Source organism: Salmo salar, chromosome ssa13, assembly GCF_905237065.1.
Source record: "Salmo salar chromosome ssa13, Ssal_v3.1, whole genome shotgun sequence".
NCBI lineage: Eukaryota > Metazoa > Chordata > Actinopteri > Salmoniformes > Salmonidae > Salmo > Salmo salar.
Window position 1 is genome coordinate 6,906,363 of NC_059454.1, and position 19,643 is coordinate 6,926,005.

The following is a 19,643-nucleotide window of genomic DNA, read 5'->3' on the forward strand; positions in this document are numbered from 1 at the left end:
GGCGCCGCTTGCTGGACAGAACCACGGCAGTAACACAGGCAGATAGACAGCACGGCACAGCGTGGTATGTTCCTTACGTAATTTAACGTTTATCAGCAGTGACCCGGCGGAAGGAGCCTACCACGATTTGAAGTATGGAACAGGAAGTGACTTATATGAATTGTGTTGTGGTGGAAGGAGCCTACCACGATTTGAAGTATGGAACAGGAAGTGACTTATATGAATTGTGTTGTGGTGGAAGGAGCCTACCACGATTTGAAGTATGGAACAGGAAGTGACTTATATGAATTTTGTCGTGGTGGAAGTAGCTTACCACGATTTGAAGTATGGAACAGGAAGTGACTTATATGAATTGTGTTGTGGTGGAAGTAGCCTACCACGATTGGAAGTATGGAACAGGAAGTTACTTATATGAATTGTGTTGTGATGGAAGTAGCTTACCACGATTGGAAGTATGGAACAGGAAGTGACTTATATGAATTGTGTCGTGGTGGAAGTAGCCTACCACGATTGGAAGTATGGAACAGGAAGTGACTTATATGAATTGTGTTGTGTGAGGAGAGATAACTTTTTGTCAAAGTTGTGTGAGTGTGAAACAACAGTTTCTTTGAATTAAGAAGTTAAAACATTATTTTTTTTCATCAATGAGGTTGATAGGGCTCATTAGGAATAAATAATCAAATCATAGCAGGTCATTTAAAAACTATAATGGCAAAGCTACCGTCACTGTCATAGTCTCTAGGCTTTAAGAGCTATTCCTGGGGTTACCTTATGTAAACAAACAATATGATGATGATGATTATTAGTAGTAGTAGTATTATTATAATGTCATTACAATGTTATTTTTGTTGCAATTTTAGTTTACCTGTTGATGAAGATGGGGAGGAAAAAGAGGATGATGAGGATGTCGAGGAAGATGATTATGTACTTAATCAATATGTTAGTTGACCTTAGTCATTAACTTCCTGTATGCTTTAATTGTTATGACTTACAAGTGGCACATAAAGAAGTTAGGTTTTATAACAAACGCCAGTTATACTGAGGAAGACCCGTTCCTTGGTGATCAGCTCTGTCTGGCTGTGGAAGGAGTACGTCTGGCTATACGCATGCGCCGTGCAGCCTCCGTTCGCGTCGGTAAGGGTGTCGAGCCCAGCTCGCGCTGGAACACGGCAACAGCGAATATATACAGTATTTTTTTTACATATAAATAATAAAAAAAACATTAAAAGGAACGGATGTGCCTCCGAAAACGAAACGGATACCGTCCACCTGATCATTTTAATGCAAAAAATTGTAAGTATTATTAAATAATAGCCATGTCAAGTAAATTGTTTTTTTAGTTTGCCAGTCAATGGTGGGTTTTTCCCATTTTGAAAATGGTCCGTGATTCCTAGGCTACTGCTGAAGAGAAAAGGTTTGTCTTGAAGATACAAACCCTGTAACGGTCCCCCCCCCCTACAAAAAAAACCTGTAAAACAACATTTAGTATTTTGATCATGTTTTCGACAACACTCCATATCGTTATACACAGAATACAGCTTTCCTGGAAATAGAGTAAAGATATGTCTTTCGATAGAATAACCACTGTGCTTCTCATTGGAAACTGACTGAGGAAGAGAGCTAGGTAGGGAAATACTGCTGCTGCCGCTTATTTTTGTCGCTTGTTTCACTGCTTCATTTCTATTAGTAGAATGGTCTGCTCTGGATCCGTATTAGTACAATATGGAGATGTCAGTCTGTTCAATTTTACTCGGCTAGGATTTCTCTCTCTCTGTCTCTCTCGGTACCAATGGTATGATTTATTTGTCATCATTATGACTAGCGTAAACATGTGCACAGCCTGCTAACTGTAATATTGAAAGCAAATCATTTGAACACCCAAGTTAGATGTTTCCCTGGTTGCTGGTTCGCTATATGTAAACCCCACAGGAGCGGAAGGAAGAAGGAATCCGACGGGGTTATATAGTGCAAACGTTTTTTTTGTATTTGTCACATTTTGTCCAATTCGTACATTTTGTTGCGTGACATCTGTCAGTTCTCCTCGCGCAATATTAATAGGTTATGAGAGAGTGAGTTTTGTGATTTTTCTACGCCAAATCGTGATGCTCTTCTCAGCCTACCTAAACAAGTTATTCCTATGGGTTAGTGTCCTTTAGTGTTTGATATGTAGTCTACCGGTAGTGGTGGGGGGGAGTCAATACATGGATTTTTCTCAAGTCGATCATCTTTGTTTTAGGAAGTGCAAATTGAAAAGATGATAATTGGCCGTTGGGAAGTTTGTTTTATCAGATATCCTATTGATAGGCCTAGATATCATCTGTGTTGCAGGTGAACGACATTAAATAATGGTCTTTTAACCCTCGTATTGTTGGTTTAGCCGCGTGTGAATCATTTATGAGGAGGATATGTGACTGTCTGCCTACACCTTTCCTCCCAAACTCATCGTGTAGTAAAGCGCGTTCGTGACTCATGCACGAGTCGTTCGATTGAATGAATTTTTTGTCGTGAGCGGCGCCGGTAAGCGCGTCCCCGTGGAGCGGAGGAAGGTGAGGGGAGTGGGGGCGGGGCACCGGTTGTCGCGTGGCGGAGAAGCGCTTTGAAACATGTTCGTGCGTACCAATCTCCTGAGGACGCGCTTCTGAATATGGGGGGGGGTGAAGCAAAGCTTGCGAACTGCATTTTGGGCACACAGATCAGACCAAACACAAGGATTGCAATGATACATCAGTCAAAATCAATCAACATGTTCTACTTTGTTTTAATGACTGAAATGTCTGATATGCATCCTGGAGTTTGCTACACATTCTTAATAACAGAAATCAAGAGTTACCTCAAAGCCTTTTCTGTTAATTTGACAGATTGCTCTCTCACCGTGAGAGGATTCTATTGTAGGTTGGGAGAAAAGAGCAACATAGACTGAGAGAGAGAGAGAGAGAGAGAGAGCAGTGCAGCAGAAACGTATGGCATGAGAGGACATGCACTGAGGAGCCCAAACAGACATTATGTTAACATATGACATGAGCATGGAGGTGTTTTCAGGAAATTGATAAGTCTCAGATACGCACAAAAAGCTTATTTCTGTAAAATTGTATGAACACATTTAATTACATCCCTGTTAGTGAGTATTTCTCCTTTTCCAAGATAATCCATCCAATTGCCAGGTGTGGCATATCAAGAAGCTGATTAAACAGCATGAACATTACACAGGTGCACCTTGTGCTGGGTACAATAAAAGGCCACTCTAAATTGTGCAGTTTTATCACACAACACAATGCCACAGATGTCTCAAGTTTTGAGGGAGTGTGGAATTGCCATGCTGACTACAGGAATGTCCACCAGAACTGTTACCAGAGAATTTAATGTTAATTTCTCTACCATAAGCCGTCAGTACGGCCAACCTGGCCTCACACCTGCAGACCATGTGTAACCACACCATCCCAGGTAATCCACATCCGGCTTCTTCACCTGCAGGATCGTCTGAGACCAGCCACTCGGACAGCTGATGAAACTGTCAGAAACCGTCTCAGGGAAGCTAATCTGCGTGTTCTTCATCCTCGCCAGGGTCGTAACCCACTTCAGTGAGCAACATGCTCACCTTCGATGCTATTCGCGGATGAATCCTGGTTTCAACTGTACCGGGCAGATGGCAGACAGGGTGTATAGTGTTGTGTGGGTGAGCGGTTTGCTGATGTCACCGTTGTGAACAGAGTGCCCCATGGTGGTGGTGGTGGTGTTATGCTATGGGTATAAGCTACGGACAACGAACACAATAGCATTTTATTGATGGCAATTTGAATGCACAGAGATACCGTGATGACATCCTGAGTCCCATTGTCGTGCCATTCATCCACCGCCATCACCTCGATGTTTCAGCATGATAATGCACAGCCCCATGTCGCAAGAATCTGTGCACAATTCCTGGATGCTGAAAATGTCCCAGTTTTTCCATGGCCATGCATACTCACCAGACATGTCACCCATTGAGCATGTTTGGGATGCTCTGGATTGACGTGTAAGACAGCGTGTTCCAGTTCCTGACAATATCAAGCAACTTCTTACAGCCATTGAAGAGGAGTGGGACAACATTCCACAGGCCACAATCAACAGCCTGATCAACTCGAAGGAGTTGGAGATACTGACTGGTTTTCTAATCCAAGTCCCAACCTTTTTAAAGGTATCTGTGACCAACAGATGCATATCTGTATTCCCAGTCATGTGAAATCCATAGATTAGGGCCTAATGAATGTATTTAAATTGACTGATTTCCTCACATGATATGTTCCGTTTCTAGTGTAGATAAAGGCCCAAATGGAACAGTATTTCCTAGATAGTGCACTACTACCCATAAGGCTCTGGTTAATAGTAGTGCACTTTGTAGGGAATAAGGTGCCATTTAGGATGCGGCAAAAGTATTTATCTGATACTAAGTGGTGTCGAAAGTATCTTCCACTTACAAAAGTGGATCCCTGGGCAGTGAGAGAAGTGAAAGGCTTAACTATAGACTACTATTACTGCAACAAGATAAATCCGGTGTATAGTTTCCTCAGTCCAAGAGAATAGAAGGAGAAAGGAAGTCTAGATCCACTAGAGAATAGAAGGAGGAAGGATAAACACCAAGGCTAGATCCACTAGAGAATAGAAGGAGGACGGATAAACACCAAGGCTAGATCCACTAGAGAATAGAAGGAGGAGGAAGGATAAACACCAAGGCTAGATCCACTAGAGAATAGAAGGAGGAAGGATAAACACCAAGGCTAGATCCACTAGAGAATAGAAGGAGGAGGAAGGATAAACACCAAGGCTAGATCCACTAGAGAATAGAAGGAGGAGGAAGGATAAACACCAAGGCTAGATCCACTAGAGAATAGAGGAGGACGGATAAACACCAAGGCTAGATCCACTAGAGAATAGAAGGAGGAAGGATAAACACCAAGGCTAGATCCACTAGAGAATAGAAGGAGGAGGAAGGATAAACACCAAGGCTAGATCCACTAGAGAATAGAAGGAGGAAGGATAAACACCAAGGCTAGATCCACTAAAGAATAGGAGGACGGATAAACACCAAGGCTAGATCCACTAGAGAATAGAAGGAGGACGGATAAACACCAAGGCTAGATCCACTAGAGAATAGAAGGAGGAAGGATAAACACCAAGGCTAGATCCACTAGAGAATAGAAGGAGGAAGGATAAACACCTTGGCTAGATCCACTAGAGAATAGAAGGAGGAAGGATAAACACCAAGGCTAGATCCACTAGAGAATAGAAGGAGGAAGGATAAACACCAAGGCTAGATCCACTAGAGAATAGAAGGAGGAGGAAGGATAAACACCAAGGCTAGATCCACTAGAGAATAGAAGGAGGAAGGATAAACACCAAGGCTAGATCCACTAGAGAATAGAAGGAGGAAGGATAAACACCAAGGCTAGATCCACTAGAGAATAGAAGGAGGAAGGATAAACACCAAGGCTAGATCCACTAGAGAATAGAAGGAGGACGGATAAACACCAAGGCTAGATCCACTAGAGAATAGAAGGAGGAAGGATAAACACCAAGGCTAGATCCACTAGAGAATAGAAGGAGGAAGGATAAACACCAAGGCTAGATCCACTAGAGAATAGAAGGAGGAAGGATAAACACCAAGGCTAGATCCACTAGAGAATAGAAGGAGGAAGGATAAACACCAAGGCTAGATCCACTAGAGAATAGAAGGAGGAAGGATAAACACCAAGGCTAGATCCACTAGAGAATAGAAGGAGGAAGGATAAACACCAAGGCTAGATCCACTAGAGAATAGAAGGAGGAAGGATAAACACCAAGGCTAGATCCACTAGAGAATAGAAGGAGGACGAGGATAAACACCAAGGCTAGATCCACTAGAGAATAGAAGGAGGAAGGATAAACACCAAGGCTAGATCCACTAGAGAATAGAAGGAGGAAGGATAAACACCAAGGCTAGATCCACTAGAGAATAGAAGGAGGACGGATAAACACCAAGGCTAGATCCACTAGAGAATAGAAGGAGGAGGAAGGATAAACACCAAGGCTAGATCCACTAGAGAAAATGATTGGGCAACTCTGTCTACTACTTATTGTCGGGAAAGCCCTTAAGTCCATTGGAGGAGGAGTGGCCTAGCCTGGAATCCACACTGAATATTGATCCAATTTAACTAATGTTTCACTTCAGTGAAGGTGTATTTACTTAGTTACTTATAGGCTTAAATACTTAGTATTTAAAGGAGGGGAGAAAGTAAGCTGGAACAGTCCAGTACGGCTTCCCCGCAAAATAAATAGTGAAACATAAGCCTATCACCATAATTAAAACATAGATTACAAGAAAACTGTAGGCTATTACACTATCTATCATTACCGAATGCCTGTCGCATTAAAAATGAGCGACTGGACAAAAAGTGTGGTTCAATGATAACACTGACATTATGCCAAGGCAGAGTCGCCGAGACGCGTGCGGACAGCAGTGTACGCATAAATTCAGGTTACAAGACTTGTGTAGGCCGAATGAACGAACACTTCCGGGTGTTTTGTAAGTGACGTCTCTTGGATGTTGGAATTATTTCAGAGTGGAGTAGTTTAATAGTGGGATTAGTATCTGAAGTCTGGACACCGACTGTAGGCCTCACACCTAGCCTACTGTAATAGTAACCCCTCGCAGTAAAATTATAGACCAAAATGTTAATGACGTCTCTGGAACAGGATTGAAGAAATATTATTTATTTAATTCAGCATCTTGATAGAATGTGAATGAGGGTTAGGAAACCTGTTGTGACCGCCTAAACGTTTCTTTCAGCGTCATAAAAGCTGACAGTATTTAATTTTTCAAACACATCAAATATGCATGGTGATTCATTGAACATTCTATCGATTGATGACATCATTTTGGTGATCAAGGTTTTATTTAGTGTTCTAAACGAGTATGATGTAATTACAGAAGAGAAGCCGCATGTAAACTATATATACAAACGTATGTGGACACCTCTTCAAATGAGTGGATTCGGCTATTTAAGCCACACCCGTTGCTGACAGGTGTATAAAATAAAGTACACAGCCATGCAATCTCCATAGACAAACATCGGCAGTAGAATGGCCTTACTGAAGAGCTCTGTGACTTTCAATGTGGCACCGTCATAGGATGCCACCTTTCCAAAAAGTCAGTTCGTCAAATTTTGCCCTGCTAGAGCTTCCCCCGGTCAACTGTAAGCGCTGTTATTGTGAGGTATAAACGTCTAGGAGCAACAACGGCTCAGCCATGAAGTGGTAGGCCACAACAAGCTCACCTACCAAGCTCAAAGAATAGGACCGCCGAGTGCTGAAGCGCGTTAAAATTGTCTGCCCCCAGATGCAACACTCACTACCGAGTTCCTAACTGCCTCTGGAAGCAATGTCAGCACAAGAACTGTTCGTCGGGAATTTCATGAAAATGGGTTTCCATGGCCAAGCCTCAGATCACCATGCCAACGCCAAGCGTCGGCTGGAGTGGTGTAAAGCTCGCCGCCATTGGACTCTGGAGCAGTGGAAACACATTTTCTGGAGTGATGAATCACGCTTCACCATCTGGCAGTCCGATGGACGAATCTGGTTTTGGCGGATGCCAGGAGAACGCTACCTGCCCAAATGCGTAGTGCCAACTGTAAAGTTAGGTGGAAGAGGAATAATGGCCTGGGGCTGTTTTTCATGGTTCGGGATAGGCCCCTTAGTTCCTGTGAAGGGAAATCTTAACGCTACAGCATACAATGACATTCTGTACAACTCTGTGCTTCCAACTTTGTGGCAACAATTTGGGGATGGCCTTTTCCTGTTTCAAAATGACAATGCCCCCGTGCACAAAGCGAGGTCCATACAGAATTGGTTTGTCGAGATAGTTGTGGAAGAACTTGACTGGCCTGCACAGAGCCCTGACCTCAACCCCATCGAACACCTTTGGGATAAATTGGAACGCCGACTGCGAGCCAGGTCTAATCGCCCAGCATCAGTGCCCGACCTCACTAATGCTCTTGTGGCTAAATGGAAGCAAGTCCCCGCAGCAATGTTCCAACATCGAGTGGAATGCCTTCCCAGAAGAGTGGAGGTTATTATAGCAGCAAAGGGGAACCCTGTCAGGACCCTATACCCCTGTCAGTACACTATACCTCTGTCAGTACAGTGTACATCAGAGAGAAATAGGATATCAGTGTAAATCAGAGCGAAGCAGGGTATCAGTGTGACTCAGAGAGAAGCAGGATATCACTGTGACAGGGCGTCCTCCTCCAGAGGAAGTATGTGACTCATTCATGTCACTCTGCAGAAAGATATCTTGCTCTGTTCTCCTATTGTCAGGCCACATCCTCAGCCTCTGTCTCAACCTTTTACTATAGTCTAGATTTGGTGCCTGTCTGTCTCAGTCTGACTGTTGGGTAGATATGGTGCCTGTCTGTCTCAGTTGGTAAGAGTGTAGCGCTAACAACGTCAGTCGTGGGTTCAATTCCCACAGGGATCACGTAGACATACTAAAAAGTGTCAGAGCTTTATTTGTGGATGGTGACTAGAGTGGTCATGCAGATATACATACTGGATCTCATCATCACACCTGAAGTTTTACACTTTTCTTGTTTCCAAAATGAACAATAAGTTAGAATAACCACTACAGACCCTGTTACCATCAGAGTACCGTTAGCTCCTTCTGCCTCAAGTCCTGATACTGTTTTTCCATGGACAGTTTGATCCCATTGCACTCTATTCCTCTGTTCTCTCTTTCTCCATCTGTCTGCCACTCCATTCCTCTGTTCTCTCTTTCTCCATCTGTCTGCCACTGTATTCCTCTGTTCTCTCTTTCTCCATCTGTCTGCCAACTCTATTCCTCTGTTCTCTCTTTCTCCATCTGTCTGCCAACTCTATTCCTCTGTCCTCTCTTTCTACATCTGTCTGCCAACTCTATTCCTCTGTTCTCTCTTTCTCCATCTGTCTGCCAACTCTATTCCTCTGTCCTCTCTTTCTCCATCTGTCTGCCACTGTATTCCTCTGTTCTCTCTTTCTCCATCTATCTGCCAACTCTATTCCTCTTTTCTCTCTTTCTCCATCTGTCTGCCACTCCATTCCTCTGTTCTCTCTTTCTACATCTGTCTGCCACTGTATTCCTCTGTTCTCTCTTTCTACATCTGTCTGCCACTCTATTCCTCTGTTCTCTCTTTCTCCATCTGTCTGCCAACTCTATTCCTATGTTCTCTCTTTCTACATCTGTCTGCCACTGTATTCCTCTGTTCTCTCTTTCTACATCTGTCTGCCAACTCCATTCCTCTGTTCTCTCTTTCTACATCTGTCTGCCACTGTATTCCTCTGTTCTCTCTTTCTACATCTGTCTGCCAACTCTTCCTCTGTTCTCTCTTTCTACATCTGTCTGCCAACTCTATTCCTCTGTTCTCTCTTTCTCCATCTGTCTGCCAACTCTATTCCTCTGTTCTCTCTTTCTCCATCTGTCTGCCACTGTATTCCTCTGTTCTCTCTTTCTACATCTGTCTGCCACTGTATTCCTCTGTTCTCTCTTTCTACATCTGTCTGCCAACTCTATTCCTCTGTTCTCTCTTTCTACATCTGTCTGCCAACTCTATTCCTCTGTTCTCTCTTTCTCCATCTGTCTGCCACTATTCCTCTTTTTGGGGTTCCCCCTTTCCTTCTCTCTCTCCTTCCTCCCTCCCTCCCTCTCCTGTTCTTCGGTTTCTTAAAAGGGGAAGAAGGGACATAGAACAGAGTCCTGCACGGGTCCTTTTTCTTTAGCCGCACCCGCCACAACAAGTCTGAGCCCTACCCGATATCCGACATCAGGACAGATGGACAGTTGGGTTGTTGGGATTACCCAAACATGGGTTAATTTAACCATCAGTTGGGTATTTTTTACTCTCATGCTGGGTTGACCTAGCAGCTGGGTCTTTTTTAATGTAATCCTTAGGTTATTTCCAGGAGGCGTGGCTTATTAGGGGAATGGCTTTCAGCTAGCTCTTAGTGGTCACCCGTGAGAGTAAATGTCATTGCTGTTAATTACGTACTGCAAATTCAAATGTTTTTCTTTTACACATTCTGTAATATTATTTATTACATGCGGTAGTATAATAAGGTATACCACCTAATTGTATCCCAATGGCTTTTAGGGAACATATACAATTCTGTAAGCGCCGTTCAACCTTACATGCTGACCGCGTGCATCAACGAGTGTCTGCTTAGCCAGGTGGTAAAATAGAACTTGGTTCTATTTTAGACACTTGATGCGCTGCAAGTCCCACCTCTCACATCTCCTCATTGGTTTTTAGTAGCATATACCCACGTGGGTGATTGAAAGATGAACTGAGGTCCACACTCCAGTCTAGTTGGTGGCAGTAATGCACCTTAAAGTTGGTTGCCAACCGCCATATAAAGTCCACAGAAGAAGAATACTGAACTAGGAGAGATTTTATCTGTGGATTTATTGTCAGAGTAGAGAGCACACAATTTTGTGTGACTCAAAATGGATTGATTTTCTACAAAGACCCAGCTAAAAAAAAAGGGTTTATATCCCAGGACAAATGAGCTAGCAACAGCAAGTTAGCTAGCTAAATGTCCATGAGTGTTTCATATGTGTTTTGCCCTGTCCCCAAGTTAATATAGTTGGTTTGGAGTTCATTTTGATATTTCAACCTGCACGTCCTGATCGTCTCTGGTGTGGATGGACAAATTCAACATGCGCGCGATGGAGCATCGTGGACACACCTGCGTTTCCCGGTGTAGTTAGCATGTGATAACTACACAACAGAATAGATGAACAGGAATGACGATTTCACAATAACCCAGTACCCAGCTTCAATAACCCAGCACCCAGCTTCAATAACCCAGCACCCAGCCTCAATAACCCATCACCTAGCTTCAATAACCCAACACCCAGCTTCAATAACCCAGCACCCAGCTTCAATAACCCACGACCCAGCTTCAATAACCCAGCACCCAGCTTCAATAACCCATAACCAAGCTTCAATAACCCAGCACCCAGCTTCAATAACCCAGCATTTTTTTAAGTGAATTGATTTGTCTGCATGTCTATGTTGGATCAAAGTAAGTCATGCCATGAATTGGTCGGCAAGTAGCCTAGCGGGTTAAGAGGGTTGGGCCAGTAAATAAAATCACATAAAATGTTATTGGTCACATACACATGGTTAGCAGATGTTATTGCAAGTGTAGCGAAATTCTTGTGTTTCTATTTCCGACAGTGTGGCAATATCTAACATGTAATCTAACAATTTCACCTTCAGATAGAAGCTGATTTTTAGTCTCTCGCCCCAGCTTCGATGCACCTGTTCTGACCTCGCCTTCTGGATGGTAACAGGGTGAACAGGCAGTGGCTTGGGTGGTTGTTGTCCTTGATGATCTTTTTGGCCTTCCTGTGACATCGGGTGCTGTAGATGTCCTGGAAGGCAGGTAGTTTGCAACAGGTGATGCGTTGTGCAGACCACACCACCCTCTGGAGAGCGCTGCGGTTGTGGCCGGTGCAGTTGCCGTACCAGACTGCGATACAGCCCAACAGGATGCTCTCGATTGTGCATATGTAAAAGTTTGTGAGGGTTTTAGGTGACAAGCCAAATTTCTTCAGCCTCCTGAGGTTAAAGAAGCACTGTTGCGCCTTCTTCACCACACTGTCTGTGTGGGTGGACCATTTCACTAACTGAAAGGTTCCTGGTTAAAATCCCTGAACTGACTAAGTAAAAAAGATGTCAATGTGCCCTTGAGCCAGGCACTGAACCCTAATTGCTACTGTAAGTAACTCTGGATAATAATGTCTGCTAAATGGTAAAAATGGAATGAAGAACTATAGGCTTATTTTCACAATGCAACACGGTACATTGACAACTCAAATCACAAACTACCAGCCGCACAGATTCAAACTTGATATGGCCTGCATATGGTTTAAATGAACGAAAGCCTGAATTAATGCAACAATTAACGGAATTATTGTATACAGATACCTGCTTGCACTTTTGCAGGCTGTGTATCCATTCTACCGGGATGTTGTTTTCCTTGTCCACAAGCACTCCAAAATCCTTCCAAACTGGGGATTTCCCCATACGCAACACCTGTTTCTACAATGGTGTTCCCCGCATCATAACCTTTCTTTGTATTTCTCCTGTTACGTTAGCCATTTTCGCGTGAGCTAGGAGTCAGGGAAAATAAACTTGGCAATGTATTGTCACGTGGCGGAAGAGACCAAATTAGGAATGTTTCAGCACGACACAAATACTAATGGATAGTTCTGGGGGTGGCAGGTAGCCTAGTGGTTAGAGTGTTGGGCCAATAAACAAAAGTGTTGCTAGATCAAATCCCTGAGCTGATGAGGTAAAAATCTGTTGTTCTGCCCCTGAACAAGGCAGTTAACCCACTCTGTTCCTAGGCCGTCATTGTAAATAAGAATTTGTTTTTAACTTGCCTAGTTTAAATAAAGGTAAAAAAAAAAAATTAACTTCCCTGGTCCACTCTCTCGCTGCGTGGCTGGTAGCCTAGGCTATGTCTGCCTCAGCTCTCCCATAGCCAGTGTTCTCTATAGGTACATGAAGTAGCTAGCCAGGCTCACCCGGGCCGGGCCAGCGACTATCAGGAAATAACAACTTATTAACATTTTTAGTCAGCTGTTGTACAAGATAATATCAATCATTTTGACTGCACCGGGACCTTTTAAAAGAATCCTGTCTGCTGACTTCCACAGGCTTCAAGTTTCCTTTTAAGGGGCATTTTCTCAGCTATCTGTAATACAGGGTTGATTGAAGACTGAAGCAGGTGTTTATCATGGGCTTTGCTACACTAACAAAGCAGCAGTTGACTAGTCCATTGTCAACACTGATTAAATCAGTAGACATATAGCAACATCTTTGAAAATACCATACAAGATCAACTGAATCCACTGGCCCTACACATGTTTTACTGGATCCTCTGGCCCGACACATGTTTTACTGGATCCACTGGCCCGACACATGTTTTACTGGATCCTCTGGCCCGACACATGTTATACTGGATCCACTAGCCCGACACATGTTTTACTGGATCCACTGGCCCGACACGTTATACTGGATCCACTGGCCCGACACTTGTTATACTGGATCCACTGGCCCGACACATGTTATACTGGATCCACTGGCCCGACACTTGTTATACTGTATCCACTGGCCCGACACATGTTATCCTGGATCCACTGGCCCGACACATGTTATACTGGATCCACTGGCCCGACACATGTTATAGTGGATCCACTGGCCCGACACGTTTTACTGGACCTGAGCAAGCTGCAAGACCTTGCACACGAAAGAAAAAAAAACGGAATATGCCAGAAAACAATAAGCTAAGTGGATTTTGACTCATCGTTACCACATTTTATATGGGACTTATGAAATTCGCTCATATTTTATATGGGACGTATGAAATTCACTCACATGTTATTTGGGACGTATGAAATTCACTCACATTTATATGGGACTTATGAAATTCATGCTCTCTCCCTCTGTGTAAAGAAATTCAACTGCAACCACAACACACAAAACACGCACACGCTACACACACACCCAGGGAACCGAGATGCGGGACAGACAGCAGACTGTCAAACCAGCAGCGTTTCCCTGTCAACCCTCACTTTGTGACTGACAAACGCCTGTCCTCCTATCAATATATCATTAGAAGATGCATATTGTTCATTCTAGCGGAAGGAAGGCTCAGCTATTTTTTTTAAATTGTTTTATCTGACTAGCGAACTGAAAAGTTGCCTAGTTAATTTTAAGTGGAAAAAGTGCGTCTGTAATCGGCTATTCAGCCGACACCTCATAGCCTAATGCACTTAACCAAACTAGGGGTCGCGACCCCATGAGGGGTCACCTGATTTTGAAAATGGGGTCAGGAGAGAAAAAACGAAATACAATAAAAAAAAAAAATTAAAAAAGGTTTTGATTCAAATAACCAGGATTACGTCAGTAACCTCAGGTAGCCTCTGGTTACGGTTGTTTTAAACAAAGCAGTGTCTTGTTTTCTTCCTACAAATGTGCCTCTATCTTTTGAACTGTGTGAGCTACAAAATAGTGTAACGACCCTGGGTTTACAAGCGCAGATATCGACTCTGCCGCACGAGCATGCTTTTGCGGCACAGTCGATAGCGCGCTGGACTTCGGGCTAGAAGGTCGAGGGTTCGAGACCTGCTCCCTGCCTGGTTCATTACAATATGATGACCCCATTACTGAATGATAAGACTCTCAGGAGATCGTATGTGTTTCCCTCTGAATTACCCACAAGCCGCACCAGCACTCATTAGAACAGAGTGGACAAAACCAGGCACAAAATCAGACTGGGAGAAAAGTAACATAATCAATTAAGATTGAAATACTGTCAAAAGTACTGTCAGACTGATTTATAATAGACTGTCATAGCCCCAATTAAAAAAAGTCAACATTGGCCTTTTGATTACATCACATTTTTGTATCAAAATGGTGGTCGGGGCCTATTGGTATTTGCAACACAATTCAACACAACAAGCTCCTGTGTTTGTGAAGAAAAAAAAAATATTACCTTGATTTAAAACGTTTCCGACTGCGAACTGACCCACGGGTTAGAATACTTTTTTTCATTCCACCCGACAGTTGATATTTTTTGATGGATCAACCGCGGGTATCCGACCCGATGTAGGACCTCTAGCTTAGAATTATAATGTGAAATGGCTAGTTAGTTAGAGGTGGTGCGCGCTAATAGCGTTTCAATCGGTGACATCACTCGCTCTGAGACCTTGAAGTAGTTGTTCCCCTTGCTCTGCAAGGGTCGTGACTTTGTGGCGCGATGGGTAACGATGCTTCGAGGCGAGGCAGTTGTCGATGTGTGCAGAGGGTCCCTGGTTCAAGCCCAGGTTGGGGCGAGTAGAGGGACGGAAGCTATACTGTTATGCGTACAACATGGTGTCCACATATCTTATTTCTATCATAATATTACTATTCTTGTATAACTTTCCTAGGCTGTAGTCTTTGCCACATGATTTATGTAGGCCTAGGCTATGTCGTCTACAGGGGGAATGATGATCCCCTGTCCCTCATAGTCACTCATAGCCTGTCACTCATAGCCAGTCACTCATAGCCAGTCACTCATAGCCTGTCCCTCATAGTCTGTCCCTCATAGTCACTCATAGCCTGTCCCTCATAGTCACTCATAGTCTGTCCCTCATAGTCACTCATAGCCAGTCACTCATAGCCTGTCCCTCATAGTCACTCATAGCCTGTCCCTCATAGTCACTCATAGTCTGTCCCTCATAGTCACTCATAGCCTGTCCCTCATAGTCACTCATAGCCTGTCCCTCATAGCCTGTCCCTCATAGTCACTCATAGCCTGTCCCTCATAGTCTGTCCCTCATAGCCTGTCCCTCATAGTCTGTCCCTCATAGCCTGTCCCTCAGTCCCTCATAGCCTGTCGGCCGGACACCTGGACTGAACTGGAATATGCGCAAACAGCATATTGCACAAAGAAGCAATTAAAAAATAGGAAGCCATGAAAGTGTTTTCATTAAGTCCAAAAGTGCACACTTTTTTTTGCCATATGAAAACAGCCACATACGAACTCTTTAGGCCTGTATATTGAACTGTATGGCGGGTATAACATGAATAGCTCACGTTGAATAAGGAAACGCTACTGGAGGCGTTCAGGCGTAAAAACATGAAATCATTATACATACTGTAATACAACGGCGGGTATGAAAACACTAGCTCACTTTAAATTGACAAACATAAACCTGGCCTACCAAGGCAGGCATGAACTCATCATACATAGTTTTAATATCATAGTGGTTAGTTCACATTGAGTACGATTACATCTACACAATAATGCGATTCTTTTTGTTGTGGTTTAAATAGTCAGATGAATACAATCGTTTGATTAAAACGTTTTCATGCTTTGCAAGAAGAACGATTTCCCGTATAATCCTGTTTCCATGGACGACGACGTGAATAACTGTTTATAGCACCTGAAATCGGGTTACCTGGTGACGTTCTGATAAATGAACAACATCTAAATTAACGTTCTACCACAGAGACCATGTTATTTATTAATTTTTTTTTTTTGGGGGGGGGGGGACATACTTGAGTCTGACTTCGGACATAGAAGTAGTTTTCACATATAAGTATATTTATAAGACACATACATTCAGTTGTTTTTGGAACCTCCTAATGCTTTTTTCTTTTTTACATTTCTGATTAGTCCGGAGACAATACAAACAACAAATACAATTCATTTAGTTCATTTGTTATCCAGTTAGGGTGTAACGGTGTTCAATCTGGCAGGGTTTCTGCCCGGCCATGGCTTCGCCTTTTGTCTGTCACATGAAACTGGTTTTATTTGAGTGCGTTTTTTGACAACAGTGTTTTCCCGATAATTGCATTATGGAACGAGCGTTCATATGTAGCCTACTGCCTTGTGTGCATTGCTATACTTCAAAATGTGAAGAAATAATAGTTTACAGTATCGACATTTTTTAAAGCTAAACGTTCTGATTTGTTTCATCAGCGTGATTTGCTTTTAAAGTTTTTATTTTTTATTTTCTTTCTGTTGCCTAGGCTTCTGGTTGTATGACTGGGGGATCTATCTACCCACAACTGTACCAGAGTCTGTTTGGGATAGGCTATTTCTTTCTCACACAGAACGACAAACTGACCAATAGAATAGGTTAACGTTTGTACTATGGGGGATAGTAGATTGACTGCCACATTTTTAAATAGCCTATGTCAATCTAACATTTTTCAAAGTGAGTGCGCATTGGAATTCGGTAAGAAGGACTGCACGCCATTGCAATCTTCGAGTTACATGTTATGTTCAGATGAATTACCATCACATCTAAATGTGATTTCTGTCATTCTGAGCAACGTGGGTGGACGACCCCAAATCAGGATTATGTACTCTATACATATGGGTCCGGTAAATCTGTTAAAAGAAAACGGTCGTTAACTTAAAATGCTGCCGGTCATATGTCCGGCGCCGCATTTTCCATTTTCCACACACACACACACACACACACACACACACACACACACACCACACACACACAGTATATGTCTTACGTGTTCTATGTCATGCTGCTCTGATTTTGCTGTGTTTTTTTTTACATTGTTGCCTGGAGTCTCCTGTTATGTGTTGTTTTGGTTACTGGGTGTCTTGTGGTAATGTTACCTAAGTGTGCTGGGGTTCCTTCTGATTGGGGGGTGTTGGTTGTTGTAATGCAGGATGGTTTTAGTGGTCTGTCATTTTATTGGCTGAATTGTATGAGCGTGGATGGTGTTTGGTTTTAATGTTTTTTGATCTCTGTAGGTTTTTTAAAAATTTAATCAAATCACATTTTATTTGTCACATGCCACCGAATACAACAGGTGTAGACCTTACAGTGAAATTATTACTTACAAGCCCTTAATCAACAATGCAGTTTTATGAATGTTTAGTATTTACTCAAATAAACTGAAGTAAAAAATGAATAAGTAACAAATAATTAAGTAGCAACAATAAAATAACAGTAATGTGGCTATATACAGTTGGTACTGGTACAGAGTCAATGTGGAGGCTATATACAGGGTGTTACGATACAGAGTCAATGTGGAGGCTATATACAGTTGGTACTGGTACAGAGTCAATGTGGAGGCTATATACAGTTGGTACTGGTACAGAGTCAATGTGGAGGCTATATACAGGGGGTACCGGTACAGAGTCAATGTGGAGGCTATATACAGGGTGTTACGATACAGAGTCAATGTGGAGGCTATATACAGTTGGTACTGGTACAGAGTCAATGTGGAGGCTATATACAGTTGGTACTGGTACAGAGTCAATGTGGAGGCTATATACAGTTGGTACTGGTACAGAGTCAATGTGGAGGCTATATACAGTTGGTACTGGTACAGAGTCAATGTGGAGGCTATATACAGTTGGTACTGGTACAGAGTCAATGTGGAGGCTATATACAGTTGGTACTGGTACAGAGTCATTGTGGAGGCTATATACAGTTGGTACTGGTACAGAGTCAATGTGGAGGCTATATACAGGGTGTTACGATACAGAGTCAATGTGGAGGCTATATACAGTTGGTACTGGTACAGAGTCAATGTGGAGGCTATATACAGGGTGTTACGATACAGAGTCAATGTGGAGGCTATATACAGTTGGTACTGGTACAGAGTCAATGTGGAGGCTATATACAGGGTGTTACGATACAGAGTCAATGTGAAGGCTATATACAGTTGGTACTGGTACAGAGTCAATGTGGAGGCTATATACAGGGTGTTACGATACAGAGTCAATGTGGAGGCTATATACAGGGGGGTACCGGTACAGAGTCAATGTGGAGGCTATATACAGGGGGTACCGGTACAGGGTCAATGTGGAGGCTATATACAGAGGGTACCGGTACAGAGTCAATGTGGAGGCTATATACAGTTGGTACTGGTACAGAGTCAATGTGGAGGCTATATACAGGGGGTACCGGTACAGGGTCAATGTGGAGGCTATATACAGGGGGTACCGGTACAGGGTCAATGTGGAGGCTATATACAGGGGGTACCGGTACAGAGTCAATGTGGAGGCTATATACAGGGTGTTACGGTACAGAGTCAATGTGGAGGCTATATACAGGGTGTTACTGTACTGATTCAATGTGGAGGCTATATACAGGGTGTTACGGTACAGAGTCAATGTGGAGGCTATATACAGGGTGTTACGGTACAGAATCAATGTGGAGGCTAAATACAGGGTGTTACGGTACAGAGTCAATGTGGAGGCTATATACAGGGTGTTACGGTACGAGTCAATGTGGAGGCTATATACAGGGTGTTACGGTACAGAGTCAATGTGGAGGCTATATACAGGGGGGTACTGGTACAGAGTCAATGTGGAGGCCATATACAGGGTGTTACAGTACAGAGTCAATGTGGAGGCTATATACAGGGGGTACCGGTACAGAGTCAATGTGGAGGCTATATACAGGGGGGTACCGGTACAGAGTCAATGTGGAGGCTATATGCAGCGGGTACCGGTACAGAGTCAATGTGGAGGCTATAGACAGGGTGTTACGGTACAGAGTCAATGTGAAGGCTAAATACAGGGGGTACCGGTACAGAGTCAATGTGGAGGCTATATACAGGGTGTTACGGTACAGAGTCAATGTGGAGGCTATATACAGGGTGTTACGGTACAGAGTCAATGTGAAGGCTAAATACAGGGGGTACCGGTACAGAGTCAATGTGGAGGCTATATACAGGGGGTACCGGTACAGAGTCAATGTGGAGGCTATATACAGGGTGTTACGGTACAGAGTCAATGTGGAGGCTATATACAGGGTGTTACGGTACAGAGTCAATGTGGAGGCTATATACAGGGTGGTACCAGTACCGAGTCAATGTGGAGGTTATATACAGGGTGTTACGGTACAGAGTCAATGTGGAGGCTATATACAGGGGGGTACCAGTACCGAGTCAATGTGGAGGTTATATACAGGGTGTTACGGTACAGAGTCAATGTGGAGGCTATATACAGGGGGGTACCGGTACCGAGTCAATGTGGAGGTTATATACAGGGTGTTACGGTACAGAGTCAATGTGGAGGCTATATACAGGGGGGTACCGGTACCGAGTCAATGTGGAGGT

The 19,643-nt window shown here is 43.4% G+C and overlaps 1 protein-coding gene across 2 annotated transcripts in view; it reads left to right on the forward strand.

Annotated features, from left to right (window-relative positions):
* Window positions 1-1,062: 1,062 nt before the first annotated feature.
* Window positions 1,063-19,643, forward strand: part of rgs19 (regulator of G protein signaling 19) — a 99,165-nt gene continuing 80,584 nt past the window's right edge. For both annotated transcript variants that reach the window (XM_014134284.2, XM_014134285.2), the window contains exon 1: window positions 1,063-1,293. The gene's annotated coding sequence lies outside the window, so the exon portion shown is untranslated. The remainder of the gene's footprint in view (window positions 1,294-19,643) is intronic.